Source organism: Sturnira hondurensis, unplaced genomic scaffold (assembly GCF_014824575.4).
Source record: "Sturnira hondurensis isolate 20B ecotype Veracruz unplaced genomic scaffold, ASM1482457v3 Scaffold0004786, whole genome shotgun sequence".
In the NCBI taxonomy this organism is placed as follows: domain Eukaryota; kingdom Metazoa; phylum Chordata; class Mammalia; order Chiroptera; family Phyllostomidae; genus Sturnira; species Sturnira hondurensis.
The window spans coordinates 2,440,514-2,449,713 of record NW_028077417.1 but is presented as its reverse complement, the minus strand read 5'-3'; positions in this window follow the sequence as shown (position 1 = coordinate 2,449,713).

The window sequence follows — 9,200 nt, the reverse complement described above, 5'->3', positions numbered from 1 at the left end:
TCAGTAATATGGACATTTTTTAAAGATTTTATTTATTTTGACCCTGGCTGGTGTGGCTCAGTGGATTGAACACCGGCCTGTGAACCAAAGGGTTGCTGGTTTGATTCCCAGTCAGGGCACATGCCTGGGTTTAAGCCAGGTCCCCAGTAGGGGGCATGAGGGGCAACCACACATTGATGTTTCTCTTCATCCCTTTTTCAGTCCCTCCCCTTCTCTCTAAATAACATCTTTTGAAAAGAGCCAAATTCTTAGAAACAGAGTGTAGAATGGTGGTTGCCAGTGGCTAGGGAGTGGGGGAACTAGGGACAGTGGAGAGAGGTTGGTTAAAGGGTACAACATTTTCAGTAATAGATGAACAAGTTCTGGGCATCTAATATACCAGCATGGTGACTATAATTAATAATACTGTGTCTTATATGTGAAATTTGCTAAGAAGATAGATCTTAAGTATCTCACCACAGACTCACACACACACACACACACACACACACACACACACACACGGTAACTACATGAGGTCATTGATGTGTTAATTGATTGTGGTAATTATTTCACAGCACATACACATATTCAATCATTACATTGTATACCCTGAAATTAATAAATTCAAAATAAAATAATATCCATATTCTATTCAAATAATAAAAAAGAAACATAGGACAGAATATTAACTAAATGGCTAACAAGATCAAATAACTATAGGTTTAATGAACTCATAGGTAGACAGGAAATTGAGAGCCAGGTAATGAAAGCCAAGAAGTCCTCTTTCGTTAAATCCACAAAAGCTCTCATCTCCTACATGGGGAGGGCTTAGAACTCTGAGAATTAAATGCAGGACTTATATAGAGTAGCTGAACTTCAACTACGGTTAAACACGCAAACAAGACAAGGCCCTTGGTTGGGAAAATCTGGCACCCTGATGCGTGGATGGAGTTTTCTAAGTGAGAGTCAAAGATTTGGACTCTCCAGATTTCCCTGAACCTTCTGAGTTAGTAGACATGAAGCACTGCAGCCCTATTAAGAGCCAGTACCCTCCCCCCTGATGCTGGAAGACCATGGAGCAGCCTGTCTTCACAAGGAAACATGTGCTCCCTCTCAGGACTCACTCCCACCTCCTTTCCTGGATATCAGTCTGATAGTTGAGGGAAGTCTAAGGATGACTCAGTTGGGGATTTGCTAGCCCTGATAGGAGAGGAAATGGACTATACTCCAAAGAAGCTGTAAGAAGTAGCCAGTTTATACCAACAGGAGAAAAAGGAATATAGGGGGAGCATGGGGCGGGGGGCGGGCAGGGTTGGGAATATAAGACAGAAAGCTGAACTTGAACAATAATTAAATAAAAAAATTATTTAAAAAAGAAAAAAAAGAAAAAGGAATATAGGTAAAACTGGATTGCATGCTTTCAAGGTGGAGACAGATACAGCCAATAAGAAGTTATTCAGTTTATTGAGTGCTTTCCTAAGAGACAGGATTTAACACTCTGTTAAAGGACCCCAGGAAAGGGTTCTACTAGGGTGGTTCCTAGAAGAAAAATGAGATAGCTATGCTGACTGGAGTTGAAATGTCATAATTGCTGTGGCAAATAGTTGAGGATGAGATTAGAAGGCTCAGGGAAGTGGATGGGCATGCTGGAATGGATATCCCCATGTACAGCCACAGACTCACCAGAAGACTGCACTCCATGGTGGGAAGATGCAGAGGGCACACTATTTAACAAGGTCATAAGGAATGCACTGGTAGGAGGGTACAAGCATCACTCAAAAGTTCAGCACTGACCTCCTCTGCAGTCTAGGACTGACAGTAGAGAAAGCTATTATAAACTTAACTCAGTGACAGCAGTGTAGATGATAAGACCCAAAACAACAGAGGTCAAAAGGTGGAGCTTCATTGCCAGAAGCTGAAAGCTTGAAATTATTATAAGACAAAATGTATGTGGTAGTCAAAGGGCCTGACCCACAGCATTATGGAGATGGTTAGTATAACATGGTACCCTACCCCCTAGGGGCAAACTTTATGGACAACTGAAAAGGGTACCACTCATCTTGTAATAGCAGACAAAATCTGGGAGGCTGAGGGAAATTGTTTCAATAAAAAATTATTATCCAGCCCTGGCTGGTGTAGCTCAGTGGATTGAGTGCAGGCCTATAAACCACACGATCGTGGTTCGATTCCCAGTCAGGGCACAAGCCTGGGTTGCAGGCCAGTTCCCAGCAGGGGACTCATGAGAGGCAACCATACATTGATGTTTCTCTCCTTCTCTCCTTCCCTTCCCCTCTAAAGATAAATAAATAAAATTTAAAAAATTATTATCCACTGTCCAATTTCCAGAACTTAGCCATTTTAAACCCATAATTCACTGATAGACGAAGCAGCTGGGTCCCTAGGAGAAAGAACCCTGCAATTATACAAGTATACACTAGTGATTCTTCTCTTCCCTTCTACAAATGGACCTCTGGCCATTTCTTTGTATAACTGTGCATTGGTGACGGGGTATACAGGTATACACAGATATTTTGACAACTATTGAATATAGATTCTGAGTTGACATAGGTAACTGGAGAAACATCATCATGACAATGGGGACATATGAGGACTACATAATTTAATGGCCTTCTAGCCAAGATCCAGCTCACAGGAGGTTCACTGGATGCAAGAACTCTGATGTCATCATCTATGGGGAACTGTTCCTCATGGCATGGGGAATGTAGCCCAGACCCCACTTGGAAAGGCGAGGGGAGCGAGGTCCTGTACACAGAACCCATGCTGTTAGATAGGTTTTCCTGTGGGGAATTAGGCCTGCACTGTACTAGACTGCTTTGAGGCTTGTTTTTGCTGAAACTACCTCACCCTGAATTGAGGCAGGAAATGTTTACTGCATATCTTTATAGTAACTTCCTAAAATCTATGGGAAAACTCCCAAGGACCAGTGTAACCAGTTCAACCACTTTTCCCTTTGCTTTTGCAAGTATCCTTCTTCTGTGATGTGATTAGCAACATCCTCTCCTTTGTTTTCTGTAAAAGGTAACCACCTACAGCGAACCTGTGCATTGTAAACGAGGACCATCCTTAATATAATGTGCTCAGAAAAGCAATAAAAGTTTGTCCAGGCAAGGGTCAGGGCCCTCTCACTCAAGAGAGTGGCCATGCTGTCCCCTTTTCTCCACAGGACTTCTTTAGTGTGTGAATTTGTCGGTTGCAGCCACAACACATGGACCCTGCTGGCCAGGGTCCACATCAATCATACATCTCCAAGTGTACAATTGGGAAGTTGAGACAGCCACTGTTTTGTGTCTTTGGCCAGTGAGATAAGAGTTATCACAGTAGGGAAAGCCAAGTTGAAACATCTGATACTAAACCACCACCACCACCACCACCACCACCACCACCTCCCCTGGCCAAGATAGTATATCATCAGATGGGGGCAAGGGTGGAGATTAGTGCCACCCTTAAGGATTTAAATGACGGTGGTAATTCTTATCGTAGCTCCACTTAATTTACCAGTCTTGTGCCAGATGGGAGATAGCTATAGACTATCTCAACCAAGTCATAGCTCCAATCACAGCTGCTGTGCTAGATGTAATATCTTTGTGGGAGCAGATTAACGTAACCTCAAATACATGTTTATGGCTGTTGATTTGGCAAATACTTTATTTTCTGTCTCAGAGAAGAGAAGCAGAAAGAGTTGGCATTCAAATGGAATAGGAAATAGTATACATTTCTAGTTTTGCCCCAAGGCTATATTAGCTCCCCTATGCTCTGTCATAATTTAGTCTGAAGAGATCAGAATTATGTGGACATCCTGCAGAACAGCACATGAACTTATTACATGGGTGGCATTTTATGGATTGGACCAAAAGAGCAAGAGGTAGCGAGTGTGCCACCTTTTGGTAAGACACACGCATTCCCCGTGATGGGAGATAAAAATCCCCACAAAGATTCAGAGGCTCACCAGATCCATACAACTTTTAGAGGTCCAGTGGTCAAGAGTATGGTGGGACATTTTCTTTAAACTAAAAGACTACTTTTTGCACATTCCACCTCTTGCTACAAAGAAGGAATCATAATACCTAGTGGGCTTCATTGGGCACTAGAGGCAGCATATCCCACCCACACTTAGGGGCACTACTCCATGTCTTAGATGAGGTGACAAGGAAGGCTGCCAGCTATGACTGGGTCCCAGAGAATCAAAGGGCTCTGCAAGAGGTTCAGGCTGTCATGTAAGCTGACCTGCCACCTGGCCCATACAATATGGCAGATCAGATTAAATCAGAAATGTCAATGGTGGAAAAAGATGTAGTTTGGAATCTGGGGCAAAATCCTGGGGCAGAATCACAATGCAGGCTCATGGGATTCTAGAGTAAGGCCATGACGATGCAGAAGAGAATCATATGCCTTTCGAAAACCAACTTCTGTTATGCAACTGGGCCCTGGTGACCATGGGGCATCAAGTAACCATGCAATTAGAACAGCCTATCATGAACTGGGCCCTATCAGATCTACTAAATCATAAGGTCAGGGGGACCCAGCAACAATCTAGCAAGATGAAATAGAGAACATCCAGGAATGGTCATAAACAGGACTAAATGGCACAATAAAACTTCAAGATCAGGTTGCTCAGATGCCCATGGCACACACCACTGTAGTACAAGTGTGCCTTCCTCAGTTTGTGCCTACAGCTTTATGGGGACCCCATCAAATCCACTCAAGGTGGAGGAATGGTCTCTAAAGGGGGCATGCCTTTTGAGGGGACAGAGCAAGAGCTACAGCTTCTGCCTAGGCACTTTAGGCTCCTTGTGTCCAGGGACCAACAGGCCAGAAGAGGGGCTAGTGACTTGGCAGGGATAATTGACTCTGATTATTAGGAGGAGGCAAATAGGCAATACTCTGTTACACAATGGGATATGGAGAAATATGCATGGAAAGATGCTGCCACCTGGGCATATGTTAATACTCCCTTGCTCAATGGTGACTTTATGGAGACAGGTACAGCAGCCCCAGCCTGGGAAGGGCATCATGACCAGGAGCTCAGTCCCTTCAAAATGAGGGTCTAGGTCAGGCCAACCAGTAAGCTACTGAGGCCACCAGAGGGCAGTAGCTAAGGGTGACATTGGCCTAGCCAGAATGGATAGTGAAGGAAGGAGGTGCTGCCAATTGCAGTCCAAGACTAGCTGCAGAGGTGGGGGCTGTAGTTAGTCCCACTAACAATACTCTTCTAAGGCCTCTGGAAGAGGTGCTGGAAGGAATCCAGAAGGAGAGGTGCAAGGGATGGACAGTGGTAGACACAAAGATGCACCGAACAGGTCTCCCTCAAGGAAGGACTTACTGCCCAACAACAACAACAAAAAAAACATGAGGTCAGCAGAGTTTCCAGCTGGTAGTTCTTTCAGGGTCTGCCTTATCTGCAGAGAGCCACTCTGTCCCAGATTGTACTCTTCCAGTGGTAACCCATGTCTGGTGACTGACTAAGATAGGGCATAAAGGCCCAGCCATTTCCACCCACTGTGGGTCACTGATAATACTCCAGAACTCCCTGCCTGGTTGACGAGGATGTGTTAGGTTTGCATGGCAATTTGACTTCACTCTCTGTTCAATCCTACTTTGTCTCCCTTTCCTTCAGAGGTGTTGATCCCTAATAAACTTCTGGCACTCCATCTCAGTATCTTCTTTTTAAAAAATAACTTTTCCCATTGTGTGATGTAAAAGGACTTATTTATTTATTTATTTATTTTTAGAGAAAGGAAGGGAAAAAGAAAGAGAGGGAGAGAAACATCAATGTGAAGTTGACTTTCATGCACCCCCTACCAGGGACCTGGCCCACAACCCAGGCATGTGCCCTGACTGGGAATCAAACCAGCGACCCTTTGGTTTACAGGCTGGTGGTCAATCCACTGAGTCACACCCACCAGGGCTCCATCTCAGTATCTTTTATCGGTGAATCCAATTGGGCACAAGCCACATCTCACTTTTTCTGATACATCTTTTGCCCTGGCACAAACATAAGAACTGAAGCCTTTTGCTCTCAGTGGTTTCTTTATAGACATAGCTTGATACATGCCTACAAATAAAAGATTTCAGATAATTTATATTTTATGGGGTAAAGTCTTTATGCTACATGCATATGTTGTTTTTTGTTTTGGACTCATTAAAACTACAGAAAAGCCGTGACTGGTGTGGCTCAGTTGGTTGGCTATTGTCTCACCTACCCAAAGGTCATGAGTTTGATTTCCCATCAAGGTACATCACTAGATTGTGGGTTTGGTCCCCAGTCAGGGCGCATACAGAAGGGAAACGATTAGTGTTTCTGTCTCATATCGATGTTTCTCTTCCTCTCTTTCTCCCTTTCTTTCCTCCTCTCTCTAAAAATAAATTAACTAACTAAAACCACCTAAAAGTATATTATGCATTTTAAAAATTTGATTACCTCAAAACCAGAAATATCCTCCAGGCTGTTTGTTGATATAACCCATATATATGAATGCCAAAAGCAGCTCTGTAGCTTTTCTTCTACCTTATTATATAAAAAGGAATTGTTATTTGGTAAAATCTTGATTAAATTTGTAAACTTAAAGAAAACATTTTGTCTTGTTATTGAAAATATTCTCTTTCATAAAGAGGTCCTGAAATAGCATTTTTCAAGAATCATTGTTATGGGTGAACAGAATATTATTTCTGTATTGTAACTCTGAGAAAGTTACCAGGGTGTCAAGAAAACAACATGAGTGAAATGTACAGAGCAAGGCAAAAGTAGGTTTACAGTTGTGAGTATGTGAAACACAATTTATTTTCATATTATTAGTTATTTTATTATTTTCCATATGAAAAACTGTAAATCTACTTTTGCAGTGATATAATCAACTAGCATATTTAATACTTTCAAAGCATCAAAGAGGCTCACAGCATTTTTTTCTTAAAAAAAGTAGTCAGCTTTCAATAAAGACACTTTAGGAGACAAATATTCAAAGGGGAAATATTATATTAAATATGATAAATAACTTTGAATTATTAAGGAAAAAAACAGATCCCCCAAAGCTACAATGAGTGTTGATTAAAGAATCCTGGGTGTTTATTAACTTGGTTTTATCAATGCTGGAGCTTGCTTTAAAGACTGTCAATTGGGCTTCGTATTTCAATTGTTTTTGTTTATATTATTATTATAGTCAAATATATTGTTATAGGAAGAGTCCTTCATGTAAACCTTATATACCATCATCAGAAAATATGAACACTTTATGGTCTCTCCAATAATGAGACCCATCTTCACCCTTCATCTCAGCTATTTAAGAGATGGCTGACTCAAGTAGAGTCCAGATTGCAGTAATAAACCAGTGTATCTTTAGGAAATTTAACTAACCTTAATCCTGATTGAACATCTGGCTCATTAATTTCAGCACAAAATGTAGTCTGATATAATGGAACAAGTATCATATGTGAAGTGGGACAGTCTGGGTTTGAACCTCAGATTTACCATTTACTGGTATTTTTGTACAGATTATATAAGATGTCATACATGGAGTAACACATAATAAACTTTTTTAACTAGGCTTTAACCACAATTCAAATTCAGGCTAGGATACTAGTGACATAAGGAGAATTTCTCAGATATGTCTTTTATTATGGTTTGGATTATAGTACATGACAACAGTCAACAGGCATAAACTGACAAGCAAAAGAAATGCTTCAAGGATGTCCCAGAACACATTCTCAGAGAACCAGGCATGAATTCGGTCTCCTGGGAAATGGCAACCTGAGCCCCCTGAAATGTAGCAAATGCCCAAAAGCTGGGCATGATCAACAGTGAGAGAGGTAGCGGGGGAGAGACTGTGAAAAGTAGCTCTGGCCACTCTGAACAGGGGAGACACCACCTTGATACTCAGTATGAAAGGAGGGTGCACCTACAATTCACAGAGAACTACAGCTTCAGTGTCTTATGAGTACAAAGAACAAGACAATGACTTATTCTTATTTTATCTGAGCACTAAAGTAGCAGGTCCCCAGTTGCATGGCTCCCTGTGCCAAGGGGAAATAAAAATGCTATAATAGCCCCTCTTGTCTCCATTCCCTTTTCCTAGATAAGCTTTTCCTTCCTAGAAGCACTAGAGCAGGGCTTTCTATCCCCTTCTGGAATTCTGCCTGCCAGGGCCAGGGCCAGCCCTACACCAGTCCAATTGGAGGGGGGCTGGGTAGGCTCTGACCCAAGAAAATTCCCTTTACAGGGTCTGCCTTGAGGCCAGAAAGACCATTGTAACAAATTCATGACTTTGGCTTAGGGCTTCATATGCTAATAAAATAAAAATGTCCTCCCTGCCACTTCTTCCAACTTTCCAAATGTATCACACATCACTGAAACTCCTACTATGGGTGAGTTTAGCACGCCCTCTCCAGAGAACACAATTTGAGGAATACACAGTGTGAGTATGCAAACACAGCATTTCTTCTTGTCTTATTATTTATTAATTATTGTATTATTTTCCACATGAACTGTAAACCTATTTTTGCTTACCCTGTATGTGTAGACTTTGGTGACAGTGATAGTTTGGAAGACAATAGCTGGACTTGGTCTATTTCCCCTTGTTGGTTGTGTAATAATAATAATAATGAGATGTTGACAACAATAGTGACATTTATTCACTGTATGTGATCTCATTTTATTCTCCCAAAAACACTCTTTATTAACCCTGTCCTACAAAATGAGGGAACTGAGCTACTGGTAATTATGCAACTTTCTCAAGCTCACACGGCTAGTAAGTGGATAATCAAAGTTTGTGTACTTAATCTCTGCTATACTGTGCTTTCACAGAGAGAGGGGCAACTGTGGTGTTTCTCTTTCATACATGTCTTTGAAACCGGGCTGCTCACAGTGGACTTAGCTGGATATTATGAGCAAAATCTCTTAGGTCTTTTGTTTCCAAAACAAAAATGATGGCAACCAAAGGTACAGTGACACCAGCAAAAAAAAAAAAATCTTTTATTATGGTTATCTGGAACCTGGTCTTTATATCATAACTGTATTCTCTAGTCTACCTGCAAATGAGCAAAATTTGGAATCACAGTAGCTTTCAGAGTAGAACCTCAGATGGGACTTTAAAAGTCAGCTAAATGTAACAGCCTAATGTTTTAATTCATTGCTGTTACCAATCCTCTTTGAAGCCAAATAGACCTTCTACATTCACATTCCAGAAATGCCCCCGCCCCCATGCTTG